Raw genomic sequence first — 17,378 nt, 5'->3', positions numbered from 1 at the left:
ATGTAGTGATCTCTGTGTATATATGTGTGATGTAGCCATTTCTGATTATTCATATGAGCAAGTATGCATAAATGTTTTTCTACATATGCAGAAATAGAGACATAAGCACTTGCATGTAGCCTTATCAAGCCTTAGCTTTAAAATATATAACATGGATATTTTTGTAGAGGGAACATAATAAGGAGCAAATTTGAGACATCTTTTTTTATTTTCAAGCATGTCTGGGAAAGTCTTTGCATATAGTAGGCACCCATGAATATCCCTGTTGATTATCTCTTTCAAAATGAACAGGATTTGTGTAGGTAATCTAGGTGCTCAAATAAGCAAACTGAAAATTTCATTGGGTCTCTGAAGACTTGGGTCCTGTCCTGCTCCGCCACTGACCACAGTGTACTTGTCAATTTACATTGCTTCTGCTTGGGTTCTGTTTCTTCCTCTTTAACATGAGAATGCTGTATGAAACAGTTCTCAGATTCTTTGTCGGTGGTAACATGCTTTGCCTTTTTATATTTGGCAGTCCTTAACTGGACACCCAGACTCAGCTCTGCAACATTTTCAGAACTAGAGTTGCATGGACAATGAGAGAAGAACTCCGAAGATTAATTTATTTTGAAGACTCCTATTTGAGATTAGTGATTTCTTGAACAACTTCTCCTCTTCCCACATACATTGATCTCTTCAACTGCAATTCATGAGGTTCATGATGAAGAGAAGTCTTAAAAGAATCAACTACAGACATTCACTAACCCCCCATTATTGCCCAAGTCTGTGCTGTTGGAGGGGATGCAGATGCAAAGTCAGAAGCAGAGAGGGGAATTCCATTCCCATTTTGTCCATTACTAGCTCCTTCCTTTTGAAAGTCACTTGTCTTTTCCCCATATGTAAGAGAAAGATAATAGTACTGCTCTACCTACCCCGAGTCTTGTTACTAGAATCAAATGAGATCATTTATAAGCTTGGTAAAATGCAAAGTGATTTTGCTGAAATGATAAAAGAAAACTCAACTGACGTCTACTGTTTAGATTTATCAAATGTACCAGTAAGGCAAGGCAAACACTTGAGCAGTCACTAATACAGCAATAAATCTCACACACACGTGACTCCACTAGCAATCTTCTGAGGTAGGGCAGAGGCATTGGAGGGGAGAGAACTTGGTAGAAACCGTGGTCTGGTAAGGCTTCCCAAGGAAGCAGGGGTTGATCTGAGCATTGAGACATGGAAACTTCTATCTATAGTGAAAAGATGTTACAATAACCCCAAAGAAAGGAACCCCCAGGCACAGGGACAGACTGTTCATGCAGACATCTAGAGTGAGTTTATCAGACATGCCACTGCAGGAGCCTCTGGCAGGTGCTGGGCTAGACTAGGATATGTTAATGTTGGGTCCATGAATCTCCCAAGAAATCTGTGGCTGGAATTCAGTCGTTTGTAACCATGGATGAAAAAAATTCCATCTTTGTTTTCACTAGCCTCCAACTGAAATTCAGCATGCCCTTTACTTTGGAATGTAGGCAACAAACCAGAATTGCATTTGCAGTACCTGTAAAATCAATAGCTATCACATATGTTATATTCTGTTACAGTTGTTGTAGAGATCTCAAAATATTATTTACATTCATCACAACTGCAAAATTATATTTATTAAATCACTGTTAGATTTTTAAAAATGTAATGTGTTAAAGAAACACACATAGTACTATGTCATACCTTTATTTTAATATACATAAGAGTAATCCAATAGAATTTTTTCCTTTAAAATTCCTGGTTTTGTTTTACACATTTAAAATATTCTCAGAATGGCTTCATAGGCTTTGCCACAGTGTCAAAGGAGCTCCTGGAATGGAAAAGCTAAGAAACCCTGGGTAGCATAAAGGAGAGATATTATCCAAGGTGGCTGAGGATGAGCTGACCCACAAGACCAACTTACGTTCAGATTGTGAAGTTGGAGCTGAGTGTTATGTAACAGATATAAGGAGAGAGGTGAAAATGTTGTGGGAAGAGTAGTCAGGGTAGCAGAAGTCAGAAGTTAGAATTGGGAATGGGTGGAAAGAGTATCACCATCAATTTAGATTTGCACTTGTTCAGGATGAGGTTATTAGCAGTGAACACATGGATTAGAAAAGCTTAAAGGGCTTTATAAGATTTTAGTAGCCATGATATCAATATTGATAGCCAACTTAACTGAGCATTTATGTACCAGGCACTAATGTTCAGAATCTTACATGGGTAAACTCAGTGAACTCTAATGACTCCATATAGCTCATGTTTAAGAAAATGAAGTTCAAAGAGGTTAATTAACTTTGCCACAGTCAAGCAAATGGTAAAGCTAGGGTTTACACCCAGGGAGTTCAAATACACTGGGAGTGATTACAAATTAAGAAAGTTTCCTCCAATGCTGATCCTTTAGGTAGGCGAAAGACAGAGGCATTCCTAGAAGGCTGGAGCCCATTTCTAATGGCAGTAAGGTCCCCCAACCTGACTTCCCAACTTCACATATTAATACCAATGAAAGTGCTGGAAGCCATGTCTTGATTAATCCCTTATAAAGGGAAAGAAGTTGGAACCAAGCATGGGATTACTAAAGGTCACCACATTGCCACTTGTTGAGGGTAGCAGTGCCGGCAGAGCCTCTGGGCTGATTTGTTCTATGTGTTTTAAAGTCTTTCCTTGCCAGGGCCACTTTCTACCATTGTATTGACTGTATTCCTGAGTCACTGTAAGGTGGATCTCAGAGCAGCCCAGGTGACTTAGAGAGTTCTTATTGGAATTGACCAACAAGAAGCCTCATTAAAGCTGGGGGTAAGGTGAGAGATGAGGTTCTGTGGGTAACAGAAATCAGAGGGCAATTACCTTGTAATTATTTTTGAAACAAACATAACAGCAACAACAAAATAACATTGGGATTAGGGCACATATTTCAAATTCAGCACAGTCACCTCATCTCATCTGTTTTCCACTTGAAGTTTAAGAGACTGACCTCCTCATGAGAAGGACGCTACTGAGATCTCACCAACCCTTGTTACCTCCGAAAGTAAGTCAGTATATGGTAGACTTTATCCTTAGAAGGCTTTTCCACATACGAATCCATCTTTCTCTCATGTAGCATCCTCTTCAGCACTTGTGTTGGCATCTGATAAAATAATTTTAAATAATTTAAAAATATGAGTCCTTACAAATATCCCCTCTCCCTGCCAACACATACATGTAGTCACACACAAACATACTTTTTAGTTATTAATATTGTATTATTCTGTTCTCAAGCTGCTAATAAAGACATATATGAGACTGGGTAATTTATAAAAAAAATAGGTTTAATGGACTCAAAGTTCCACGTGGCTTGGGAGGCCTCACAATCATGGCAGAAGGTGAAAGGCACATCTTACATGGCGGCAGGCAAGGGAGAATAAAAGCCAAGCGAAAGGGGAAATCCCTTATAAAACCAACAAACCTCATGAGACTTATTCACTACCCCAAGAACAGTATGGAGGAAACTGCCCCCATGATTCAATTATCTCCCACCAGCTCCCTCTCACAACACATGGGAATTATGGGAATTAAAATTCAAAATGAGATTTGGGTGGGGACACAGCCAAAACATATCATTCTGACCCTAACCCCCCCCCAAAAACTCATGTTCTCACATTTCTAATCCATTCATGACTTCCCAACAGTCCACGGAAGTCTTAATTTACTTCAGCATTAACTCAAAGGTCCGTAGTCCAAAGTCTCATCTGAGACAAGGCAAGTCCCTCCTGCCTATGAGCTTGTAAAATCAAAAGCGTATTAGTTACTTCCTAGATACAATGGGGGTACAGGCATTGGATAAACACACCCATTTCAAATGGGAGAAATTGGCCAGAATGAAGGGCTAAAGGTCCCACACAAGTCTGAAATCCAGTAGGGCAGTCAAATCTTAAAGCTCCAAAATAATCTCCTTTGACTCCATGTCTCACATCCAGGTCACAATATTGCAAAAGGTGAGTTCCCATGGTCTTGGGCAGCTCTGCCCATACGGCTTTGCAGGGTACAGTACAGCACCCATCTCGGCTGATTTCATGGGCTGGCATTGAGTGTTTGCAGCTTTTCCAGGTGCACAGTGCAGGCTGTCAATGGATCTACCATTCTGGGGTCTAGAGGATGGTGGCCCTCTTCTCACAGCTCCATTAGGCAGTGCCCCAGTGGGGACGCTGTGTGGGGTCTCCAATCCCACATTTCCCTTCTGCACTGCTCTAGCAGAGGTTCTCCATGAGGGCTCTTCACCTGCAGCAAACTTCTGCCTGGGCATTCAGGCATTTCTGTACAACCTCTGAAATCTAGGTGGAAGTTCCCAAACCTCAATTCTTGGCTTCTGTGCACCCACAGGCTCAACACCACATGGGAGCTGCCAAGGCTTGGGGCTTGCACCCTCTGAAGCCACAGCCTGAGCTGTACTTTGGCTCCTTGTAGCCATGGCTAGAGTGGCTGGGACACAGGACACCAAATCCCTAGGCTGCACACAGCAGGTGGGCCCTAGGCCCTGCCCACAAAACAATTTTTTCCTCCTAGGACTCTGGGCCTGTGATGGGAAGGGCTGCTGTGAAGAAGCCCTCTGACATGCCCTGGAGACATTTTCCCTATTGTCTTGGCGATTAGCATTTAGTTCCTCATTAATCATGCAAATTTTTGCAGCCAGCTTGAATTTCTCCTCAGAAAATGGGTTTTTCTTTCCTATTACATTGTTAGGCTGCAAAATTTCCAAACTTTTATGCTCTGTTTCCCTTTTAAACTGAATGCTTTTTAACAGCACTCAAGTCACCTCTTGAATGCTTTGCTGCTTAGAAATTTCTTCTGCCAGATGCCCTAAATCATCTCCCTCAAGTTCAAAGTTCCACAGATCTTTAGGGTGGGAGCAAAATGCCACCAGTCTGTTTGCTAAAACATAGCAAGAGTCACCATTTCTCCCATTCCCAGCAAGTTCCTCATCTCCATCTGAGCCCACCTCAGCCTGGATTTCATTGTCCATATCATTATCAGCATTTTGGTCAAAGCCATTCAACAAGTCTCTAGGAAGTTCTAAACTTCCCAACATTTTCCTTTCTTCCTCTGAGCCCGCCAAGTCTCTAGGAAGTTCCAAACGTTCCCACATTTTTCTGTCTTCTCTTCTGAGCCCTCCAAACTGTCTCAACCTCTATCCGTTACCCAGTTCCAAAGTTGCTTCCACATTTTTGGGTATCTTTACAGCAGTGCCACCAGTAGCAATTTAGTGTGTTAGTCTGTCACATGCTGCTAATAAGGACATACCTGAGACTGGGTAATGTATAAAGAAAAATAGGTTTAATCGAATCACAGTCCCATGTGGCTGGGAAGGCCTCACAATCATGGTGGAAGGCAAAAGGTACATCTTACCTGGGGACAAGCAAGAGAGGATGAAAGCCAAGCAAAAGGGAAAACCCCTTATAAGACCAATAGATAACTTGAGACCCCCATGATTCAATTATCTCCCACCAGGTCCTTCCCACAACATGTGGGAATTATGGGAAGTACAGTTCAAGATGATATTGGGGTGGGGACACAGCAAAACCATATCAAATATTGTAGTTATTTTAGGTCTTACTTGATCAAACACAAAAGTCTAACGTTAGTTCAATTTTTGTGTAATTCAGTCTCAAAAATTACTGTCTTTTGGTTTCTCAACTTGGGCTTCATTTTGAGAAAAATTATACTTTATTATCATTACTCCTCTTCTCTAATGGGATAGGATATGGGTTATATTGGGTTCTTTTTCTCTGGCCATGTTCTCTGTCATTTCATTTAATCTTCATAATGGCAATATGGGTAGAAATTCTTATTCCAGTTTTACAGATGAGGAAAATGGAATTCAAAAAGACTAAGAGACTTGCATGAGAGCATACTTCCAAGTAAGTGTGAAAGCTAGGCTTCCAATTCTGGTTAATATATCTCAAAGCATATAAGGCTTACACTACTATACCCTATCTACCTCTCACATAATTTACCACATTATTGTGTAATGCTTACTCATTTGCACCTCCTACAAGTTTTTAGTATCCTACTATGCAGAGAATATAATGTATTTACCTTTGAGTTCCTTGTGTCTAACAGAATGCTTTATTAACAGTGAACATTTAGTGAATAAATGAATGAATAAATTAATACTAGTAAGTATGACCAGTTTATTCTGCTGAATGACGTACATACTAAAACAATTAGAAACCTATTACCGTCTTAGATCCACTCACCCAAATAAGGCATGTAGGGCTGCATATATGGCTAGCTGGAACCATAGGCAATGATGGGGTGGTTGGAGTCTGTTATTCTCTGTCTTGAGGCAAGCCAGGTGATTCATCACATGGGGTGGGAGAGGATTGTTGGAAAAGGGATCTGAGAGGAAGTTAGGGTCAAAGAGAGGATGTGGAAGTTGAACCATGGTTCACACAAGAACCGGGAACAAATCCAAAGGAAAAGGAGTTCCAAAAGAAAAGAATTTATTTCTCTCTCCTTAGAATTCCATTCCATTGTATGAGCAATGTTTGGAGAAAGGACAGAAGAGAGAAAGGGAAACAGAAAGACAATATTTTCCTAAGTTGTTCTTTGTTAGGCGCCGTAATGGAGTGGAATGAGACCTGGATATGGCGTCAGAGAGACTGGGACTCAAGAACGGTGCTCTGACATTTATTAGCTGTGGGCAAATAACTTAACATGTTTAAATCTTCATTTCTCATCTGTAAAATATGGTTGATACTATCCAACTTAAAAATCACAGTGCAAATTAAATGAGATAATCGTTGTGAAAATGTCTAGCATGGTGTCAGCCACGTATTAAATGTTCCGAGAGTGTTTACATAGATGACTAAGAAAAGCTTTAGTCTTCCTAAATATTTTCCAGGAAAGACTATCATGATGGGAACTGTTGGACAGGCAAGTCAGTAAATAGCAAGAAGGACTTGACCTTCTGTGTCTCCGGGATCCCACAGTTGCACAGACTTGGTGAGAGACTAATATGAAACAAATGTGTACTAGAAATATATTTTCTAAGCAAGCTCTCTTCCTGAGGAGCTGGGGAAGAGATTAAATCCTTTTCTGCCTGCATTCAACATGGATCTCCTGAATGGTGGTTGGCTGCCAAGCACTGTCTTGGACCTGGACAGACAAAGATGCAAAGACAGTGCTCCAGTTCTCTAAGGAATTGTGGTCTGTGGAGTCAGAAGGATATTTAGTGAGTGTTTTTCTATGTTGGGGAGGACTGCTATATTGATTAAATTATGCATTCAGACACAAGTCACAGTTTTTGAGCTCCTTCATTGTTGTTATTTTTACACACACATTTTCCAATTTAATTCTCACTAAAATGCCTCATGTTGTCATATCCATCTCTGCATTAGATGACAAGATGAAAACACAGAAACTAGGCATTGGTTTTAAGTTATTAAATTATAGGAGAAATGATCCAATTTAAAAATCAATGTTTTATATGTAAAGGGCAATCATGAAAAATATCCACACAAAATCTTGGAAAATATTAATATAATTATTCAGTGTATTTAGAGAAATGAGTAAGTTTTTCCTAACTGCTCTCACTGCAAACCCCAAAATGAAAAAAACAAAGTTAGAGGCAAATACTTTATATTGGATTGATACTAGGGGATGAATGTGAACCTCAACAATAACACTTCAATAAGTGGTATTTTACATTAAGCAGTTTTTCTTTTGAAAATATCTATTTTGACTTGACACCAAGTTTAAACTGATTTCATATTCAATACCTCTCTTTATACACCATAGATTCCTCACTTTTGACATCTTTAGTTTGATACTTTTTTTAATTAACTTATTTTTTCTATTATTATACTTCAAGTTTTAGGGTACATGTGCACAACATGCAGGTTTGTTACATATGTATACATGTGCCATGTTGGTGTGCTGCACCAATTCACTCGTCATTTAGCATTAGGTATATCTCCTAATGCTATCCCTCCCCCTCTCCCCCCTCCCCACAACAGTCCCTGGTGTGTGATGTTCCCCTTCCTGTGTCCATGTGTTCTCTTTGTTCAGTTCCCACCTATGAGAACATGCGGTGTTTGGTTTTTTGTCCTTGTGATAATTTGGCTGAGAATGATGGTTTCCAGCTTCTTCCATGTCCCTACAAAGGACATTAACTCATCCTTTTTTATGGCTGCATAGTATTCCATGGTGTATATGTGCCACATTTTCTTAATCCAGTCTATCATTGTTGGACATTTGGGTTGGTTCCAAGTCTTTGCTATTGTAAATAGTGCCGTAATAAACATACATATGCGTGTGTCTTTATAGCAGCATGATTTATAATCCTTTGAGTATATACCCAGTAATGGGATGGCTGGGTCAAATGGTATTTCTAGTTCTAGATCCCTGAAGAATCGCCACACCGACTTCCACAATGATTGAACTAGTTTGCAGTCCCACCAACAGTGTAAAAGTGTTCCTATTTCTCCACATCCTCTCCAGCACCTGTTGTTTCCTGACTTTTTAATGATCACCATTCTAACTGGTGTGAGATGGTATCTCATTGTGGTTTTGATTTGCATTTATCTGATGGCCAGTGATGATGAGCATTTTTTCATGTGTTTTTTGGCTGCATGAATGTCTTCTTTTGAGAAGTGTCTGTTCATATCCTTCGCCCACTTTTTGATGGGGTTGTTTGTTTTTTTTCTTGTAAATTTATCTGAGTTCATTGTAGATTCTGGATATTAGCCCTTTGTCAGATGAGTAGGTTGCAAAAATTTTCTCCTATTCTGTAGGTTGCCTGTTCACTCTCATGGTGGTTATTTTAAGCACGTATTCAGGATCACAAATGTTCTAGTTTTTAAGATCTTTTATGATGAGGATCATTTCATTGTTGTTGTCTTGATGTATAGTGACATTGCCAGTTAAAAAATTTGGGTCTTACAACCTTCCTTTCAAATCTTTGCAGATTTTTAAAATATTGTATGCTCATTTCTAATATTGCTGAAGAGTTATCTAAAATCAGCACAATTTAATTTCCTTTATTAGTAATCCTAGTCTAGAAACTGTTTTCTGGAAAAAAGAAACTTCTTTATACTTGAAGTTTGCTAACTTCAATCAAAATATGCTTTTTTCTGTTTAATTTTTTTCCTGTAATACTATGTATATTAGTTTTTGCTGCAATACTACAGTAAACTCCAACAATATCGTACAAGAACCAAAAGCATTGATATCTGATGAGCTCATAGGTTTCTGACTTTCCTGAGAGTCAGCTGAACTCTGCTGTTCATCTCCCTGCTCATCTCCCACCTCCAGGCTGGGTCCTGTGCTTCATGTGTCTTCATTCCGGAGCGCAGGCTGAAGTGGCCTTGATACCTGGAGTATGTCTTTCTCACCAAATAGTTAGAAGTTCAAAACGGTGAATAAAAACATGTGATGCTTCTGTAGACTTTGGAATGGAATAGGTTACTATCATTTCTGCCTATATTCAAGGCAAATGCTATGATGAGCTTCAAAGTCAGCAGGAGAGGGGACACATTCCTAGCCTATGGTGATGGGTGGGAGTGTGGTGGGATGGGAGTCAGTCTTCCTTTAGCTCAGTGAGCCTTTTATTATATATTTAGATTTCCCTCCCATGTGCTCTATTATCTTTTTCAGACCACAGTTAACAAGACGTTGAATCTTTATAGACTATTTTTTATACCTTCCTATTTATTCCCCAATTTTTTTATATTTATCTTTTTATTTCCCTTCTCTGCCATTTTCAGGACTGAAGAAGTACAAACTAGATGATTAAACAGACAAAATTAAGAGATAGAAGTATTGACATGTAGGAGGCAAATTTATCATTATTTTCTGATGGAAAATTATCAATCTAGAAATCCAAAAAAGGTCAACTGAAATTGCTTTATAAAGCTTTGGTAATTGTAAATTTCCTGGCCACAAAATATTTACAAATTAATAACTTTCACATATGACAATAATTACATAGTAAGTGTGAAAGAATTCCTGATTATAACAATATTAAAGATAGGACATAATTTGATACTAGCTTAAATACACATATTTACAACCTATATGAACAAAATTATAAAACTCTTTAGAGAGATACAAAACAAAATTTAAATACATTGTATTGAATGGAAAAAAATCTCAATACCATGAAGGTGCCAGTTATCTCTAAATTAATCTTCATATTCAATGTAGTGGCATCATAAATTTTAGTGAAATAGCAAAAAAAATTTCAATTCCTCTCAAAGAATAAGCTAATTAAAGTGCTCAGAACATTTTTGGAAAAGTAAGAATAATGAAGGAAGATTTGCTCCATCAAATGTGTACACTTAACATAATGCCATTACAATGAAGAGACCTTGATGTTGAGATGGAAGCTCGTCAACTCAGTGAAACAAAACCCATAATTCTTATATCTGCATGTGTGTGATGAGACTGAAGGAGTCATAAAGGTGATACTTGAAATAATGAGAAATCTTGCTTAGTCAGTAAATATTTTTAGGGAAAATAACTTGGGGGAGGCATGGAAAAAGAATAGGTTCTCATCCTTGATTCACTTCTAATATACATAATAAATTCAAAATTTAATTAAGTTTACTAAAAAAAAATTCTATAAACCCACTAGAAGAAAATATTGGAAACATTATAATTAAGGTTTGGAAGAGATTTCTAAATTTCCTACAAAACCCAGAAAGTATAAAAACAAGGTATCATAGATTTTAGTATATTGCAATTCAAACTTCTGAATAACAGAAAACACCATAATTGTAGTTAAAGTAAAAGAGGTTTGATAAAATCTTAGTCACATATATGACATCATGTGTAAAAGCTGTTATAAAATGATAAGTAAAAAGGAAATTAACATTGCAATTAAAAAAGATGAAAGATTTCAGTTGGCAATTTATAAAAGAAGAAAATACAAATGGCCACTAACATTTAAAAACACTCAGTTTCATTAACATATTTTTAAAAAGTTACAGCTTTAATAGAAAAAGAACTGGCATAAACAGGTTGGGGAACAAACATGGCAGACATAGTTGTAACAGAGACCAAAGGCCTTATGGCCTGAAAGCCTAAAATACTTACTGTCTGGCCCTTTACAATAACAGTTTGCTTAGGTTTTCCCCTAGAAGAAAACCTAGGCAATACCATTCAGGACATAGGCATGGGCAAGGACTTCATGACTAAAACACAAAAAGCAATGGCAACAAAGCCAAAATTGACAAATGGGATCTAATTAAACTAAAGAGCTTCTGCACAGCAAAAGAAACTACCATCACAGTGAATAGGCGACCTATAGAATGGGAGAAAATTTTTGTAATCTATTCATCTGACAAAGAGCTAATATCCAGAATCTACAAAGAACTTAAACAAATTTACAAGAAAAAAACAAACAACCCCATCAAAAAGTGGGTAAAGGATATGAGCAGACACTTCTCAAAAGAAGACATTTATGCAGCCAACACACATATGAAAAAAAGCTCATCATCACTGGTCATTAGAGAAATGCAAATCAAAACCACAATGAGATACCATCTCATGCCAGTTAGAATGGCGATCATTAAAAAGTCAGGAAACAACAGATGCTGGAGAGGATGTGGAGAAATAGGAACACTTTTACACTGTTGGTGGGAGTGTAAATTAGTTCAACCATTGTGGAAGACAGTGTGGCAACTCCTCAAGGGTCTAGAACTAGAAATGCCATTTGACCCAGCAATCTCATTGCTAGGTATATACCCAAAGGATTATAAATCATTCTACTATAAGGACACATGTACATGTATGTTTATTGTGGCACTATTCACAATAGCAAAGACTTGGAGCCAACCCATCAATGCCCATCAATGATACACTGGATAAAGAAAATGGGCACATATATACCATGGAATACTATGCAGCCGTAAAAATGGATGAGTTCATGTCCTTTGCAGAAACATGGATGATGCTGGAAACCATTATTCTCAGCAAACGAACACAAGAACATAAAAGCAAACACTGCATGTTCTCATTCATAAGTGGGAGTTGAACAAGGAGAACACATGGACACAGGGACACCGGGGCCTGTTAGGGGGTGGGGGGCTAGGGGAGGGATAGCATTAGCAAAAATACCTAATGTAGATGATGGGTTGATGGGTGCAGCAAACCACCATGGCACGTGTATACCTATGTAACATGGCTGCCTGTTCTGCACATGTATCCCATAACTTAAAGTATAATAAAAAAACTTTTTTTAAATGTGTATTTTTTTTTTTTTTTACCAATACTTGAGTCCCTCCACTTAACCGACAATATAGCAGACTATTCTTGAGTAGGATGGTACTCTTCTCTTCCACCAGCTAAACTGACATTTACCAGTTTAGTCATGTTTGTTCCCCAACCTGTTTATACTATTTCCTTTTTTTTTTTTTTTTGTGATGGAGTCGCACTCTGTCACCTGGGCTGGAGTGCAGTGGAGCAATCTCGGCTCACTGCAACCTCTGCCTCCCGGGTTCAAGAGATTCTCCTTCCTCAGCCTCCCAAGTAGCTAGGGCTACAGATGCCTGTCACCACGTCCAGCTAATTTTTTGTATTTTTAGTGGGGAAGGGTTTTCACCATGTTGGCCAGGCTGGTCTCGAACTCCTGACCTCGTGATTGGCCCGCTTTGGCCTCCCAAAGTGCTGGGATTACAGGAGTGAGCCACCGCGCCCAGTCTATTTTCTATTTCAATTATTTAATTTAATTTCATATATTTAAAACAAGTGAATGCAAAATACAGACCATGCTTCTGTGAAGTTGAATGCTTTGGAGAGTTTCTGAATGTGTGAATAAATTTTAAAAAAATATTGAACTAGACATGTGAAAGACAACTATAAAAATGTAGAATAGAATAAAAGAAAGCATTTAGATCCTGAAGTATTCTGTACAAAAATCACTCCACAAGTGCTTTGAAGTTCCTGTATTCTGTAAAGAAATTAAAATTGAAAATGACGGAGAATTAATTACAATTCTTTTCTAGGCCACAAGGAAAATAGTAATTGGACAAAAGTTTTGAAAGGTCCTTGAGCTACATCTAAAGACTGGCCTACCGCAAGTTTAATAGCAAATGTGTGAAGGCTTAGCTGGTGGGAAAAACTTCATGGTGTCTATATATGTCATACTAGAAAGAATGTTTTGGTCTAATTAACCTATTCAAACATTTACAAAAAAATGGAGTCATTTTTCAATGGAGAAGTCTTTTTTTTTTCTTGAGATGGAGTCTTACACTGTCGCACAGGCTGTATTTAGTGCAGAGGCATGATCTCAGTTCACTGCAACCTCCGCCTCCTGGGTTCAAGCTATTCTCCTGCCTCAGCCTCCAGAGTAGCTGGGATTAGAGGCACATACCACCATGCCCAGCTAATTTTTGTCTTTTTAGTGGAGACGGGGTTTCACCATGTTGGCCAGGCTGGTCTTGAACTCCTGACCTCAAGTGATGCACCTGCCTCAGCCTCCCAAAGTGTTGGGATTGCAGGCGTGAGCCACCACATCCGGCTGAGAACTCTTGATGAAAGAAAAACTCTACGACTAGATAAAACAGGTTTAAATTACAAATTATCATCTGCAAGAAGAATGGCATACCAAATAGAGCAAAAAACCCCGGGAAACCAAAATTCCAAAGAAGAATATTTCATACAAAAAATAGGTTAAAACTCATAAGTTGTCATTTCTTGATTTTAGTAAATTAAAGAATCCTACCTCTTTTAAAATTTAACATTAAATCATGTATCATTATCAGTTCACTGATGCTGTAAAAATCAGCCAAGAGGGATTCAGAATGTTAAAGGAACGTTTTTTGTTTACTTTTATAGATTTATACATTAAACTTATCTGAACAACTTCCTATCTCAATTATGCTGAACCTAAAAAGGAAGATGTAGAGGCCATGTTTTCGCCAGTTTCTGCAGTTCTAGAATGCTCAGTGAAATGCTACTCAAAAGAGATTTTTGTTGTTTTAGAAAACATAGGAAACATGTCACGGCTGTAAGCCCAGCAGTTTGGGAGGCCAAGGCAGGCGGATCAAAAGGTCAGGAGTTTGAGACCAGCCTGGCCAACATAGTGAAACCCTGTCTCAACTAAAAATACATCCTCATTTATTTGATGTGATGTGGTGGCAAGCGCCTGTAGTCCCAGCTACTCAGGAGGCTGAGGCAGGAGAATCGCTTGAACCGGGGAGGCAGAGGTTGCAGTGAGACAAAATCTCACCACTGCACTCCGGTTTGGGCAACAGAGCAAGACTTCTTCTCAAAAAAGAAAAAAAGACAATAAAACATAGGAAACATAAATATGTGTCTTGAAAAATCATTTAAAGTTATCAACTTTGCTGATATTTTTTACAATGCAGCATTGGCATGGAATGCATTTTCTAGTATGTCTGTAACCATGACTTCAAGAAACTGTGGTCTGAAGTTGACTCTGCTGCAGAAAACTCTGAACTATGAGACAAAATAAAGGACATAATTTGTTAACGGACCTCAAACCAAATGGATTATTTATTGCCTGTTTCCACCTCTGGAATATAAGAGCTCCAAAAGACAGAATTTTATGTGTCTCCTTCACTCTGGTGTCTAGATTCCTATTTAGTCCATTGTTAGTATCAAATATTTGTTCAATAACTGAGAAAGACATTAAAATATCTGATGTCTGAGGTCCTGGCAGTAATATTATTCTATGGGATTATTGTTGTATACTAGGAAGAGCATACCGTGGAATTGGAATAGGAATTCCTACTCTGTACTTTCTTGTTGTGTGATCTTGGTTATTTTGCCCATGGACTTCAACTTTCTCATCTGTTAAACAAGAATGAGACATTTTAGGCTTGTTGATTAGATTAATTGAAATAATATGTGTGATTTAACTAGTATATAGAAAGTTATTAATAAATGGTAGAGATGGTGACCATCATGATGATGATGGTAGTGGTGGTAATGGTGCTATTGCGGGTGTAGGAATCTAAACATTCACTGAGTGTCGTTGGTGAGCAGGGTACTTTTCTAGTCTTCAGACAGCACTTCCATGCTCAGAAAAGGCCACGCTCTCAGAGAGGAATTGCTCAGCCCAGAAACAGTTCTTCAGTGGGTCACATTGCAGAAGCACTGCTTTGGCGAGCCTAACAAAGGGGTCATTATTCTCATCCACAGACAGCGCCAAGAAGGTGCTGGGTGGTCTAGAATACAGGAGACAGATAATGTAATGACTCCATTCATCAAAAGTTGAGCATGCACACCAGCTGCCCGCCAGCTGGAAAATGAGGCTCCTCTCCCTTCTGAGGATAATTTACTTCTGCTGGAGAGACTCAGCAATACCCTTCACCTTAAGGGACCAACTGAATTCCAATAGTGTCATGTAACATCATGCTGACCCAGCAATGGGACTCAAAGGGAAAGCAAAATAAAACAACCAAACCAAGGGAAAATAGCAGTTACTCCTCATGTTAGAAAAAAAAAAAAAAAAAAGAACAGACAAGTAACACTGCCCCTTCCATAAATTTGATATATTTTTATTTTGTGAGTAGTTGATAGTCTATAAATGAAATTCTATTTCTTTTCTTTGGCCATTAGGAAATATAATGTTAAATTTTGGTCCTCATCTAACCAGAGTACAAGAGACTAGCGCATGCATTTCTTTATGGAGGACTTCTACTACTTTTAGTGTTTTCCCACTTTTCAACTTTAATATAGCCCATGACCCACAATTATTAACTTCAAATTTTTATTTTGGATTTAATGAGACCCTGATTTAACACCTAATGTGTCATAAAACCAATAGCTATGTCTCTCAATTGAACTTAAAAACAATATCTTCTTCTTACGTTTTTTCTGCAAGTTGAAAAATTGAGTTTTTTCATTCAATTTATTAAATGTTTTCTAAATTCCAATCAATGGCAAGCATATTGTAAGTGAATTATCACATGTAATCTTCATGACAACTCGTTATGTGGGCTCTATTTTTTTTTTACATATTCAGATGATGTTCCTGAGACTTAGAGATGTTAAGTAATTAGTCAACTTCCCATAGTTTGAAACTGATGGATCCAGAATTTGAACCAGGGTCTGTCTGAAACCAGAGTCTAAGTCCTGAAACATTTTGTTGAATAACTCCTGTTTCTGCCTAAACTTATTTGTTATTTAGTGATAGGCAAAGCTGAATAGGTCTGTGCATAATCAAATTCCAGGTAAAACACACCTGGAGTTTGTAAGGCTTTATGAGCTAGCCAATGTTATTTGTTGATTTGAAAAGAAAGCTTTAACTCCTCCTTCTGAAAGAACATGTGCCTGCTCACACATAAAAAACACAAAGCAGTTCAGGAATTGGGTGTTGCAGTCCCCAAGGTAAAATAAAAACTACAATAGAACATGAAGAAGCAATGTCATGGAAATAATGAAGGCTTTTTGGCATGGTTTTCTTGCAAGGAGGAAATGATTCATGAGACAGAAATAAGGAAGTGGAAGAAACGAGATTTCACTCTTGGAAAGTAATAGAGGATGAAAATGACCTGTGAGGAGGAAAAAGTTAAATGCAAAAGCTCTGAGCTTAGAATTGTAGAAAGAAAGAAACTCTGAAGAGTAACTTTTAGGATATGTTAACTATGTTTGTATCTGACTCTTTTTCCAGGAGTAGGCTCCTTTCTGCTCATAATATTTTATGGTCTAGGAAGAAAGATTCTCTGCACCCCAACATGGAAATAACCCCATTAATTAGGAGAAATTCAATCTTTCAGGAAAGGAATTATCTGTTTTAGTTAGTTTCCATAAACATGGATATCTGACCACTGTTTTTGCCATTAGTATAGTCAGGTTTTTATATAAACTCATACTAAGTCATTAATGTCTTATTATTTCCAATACTTTCCTGTGGGACATCTCTAACCACCAGCCCACAGGAATGATGCCCTCCTGGATGCCATTAGGACTGTTTCTGTATGTCTGCTGCTGATATTTTGGAGGCTGGTCATCCCCTTGTGAGTTGGTCCAGGCTTTGCATCACTTCCATTTTTCTACTTGATCCATGACACCTCCAAATAACCCTGGTGCTAATCACAGGAAACCAGTTACTGAATCCCTTTGACCTTATTCCAATGGCAAGTAGTCAACGAAAAAAAATCAATGGTGCTTGCATCCCTTAGGTAATACTATCACACTGACACTAAAAGGGTTTCTCACCAAACTGAAAGAGCTTTGAAGAAGAAAAGATTTTTAATTGGAAAATATTTTTAATAGTAGAAACTGAGATTGAGGTCATGGAATTAAGAAAAGAGGGTTTGCCTGAAAAATGGCAGATTGGCCAAGACATCTATAAGGAAAATGCGACCAATTTGTGAGGCAAAAATCCTAGTGTGAGATAGACTAACATGTAGTACATTTTAAAATAA

The 17,378-nt window shown here is 38.1% G+C and overlaps 1 long non-coding RNA gene across 1 annotated transcript in view; it reads right to left on the bottom strand.

The window, feature by feature from the left end:
• Positions 1-1,695: 1,695 nt before the first annotated feature.
• LOC104004883 (uncharacterized) overlaps positions 1,696-17,378 on the bottom strand; it is a 146,033-nt gene continuing 130,350 nt past the window's right edge. Inside the window, exon 4 of the long non-coding RNA XR_008546178.1 lies at positions 1,696-3,130. This is a non-coding gene — a long non-coding RNA (uncharacterized LOC104004883). The remainder of the gene's footprint in view (positions 3,131-17,378) is intronic.

The sequence above is a fragment of the Pan troglodytes genome, chromosome 12, assembly GCF_028858775.2.
Source record: "Pan troglodytes isolate AG18354 chromosome 12, NHGRI_mPanTro3-v2.0_pri, whole genome shotgun sequence".
Taxonomy (NCBI): Eukaryota; Metazoa; Chordata; class Mammalia; order Primates; family Hominidae; genus Pan; species Pan troglodytes.
The sequence above is the reverse complement of the archived record's forward strand: the minus strand, read 5'-3'. Positions and strand labels throughout refer to the sequence as shown.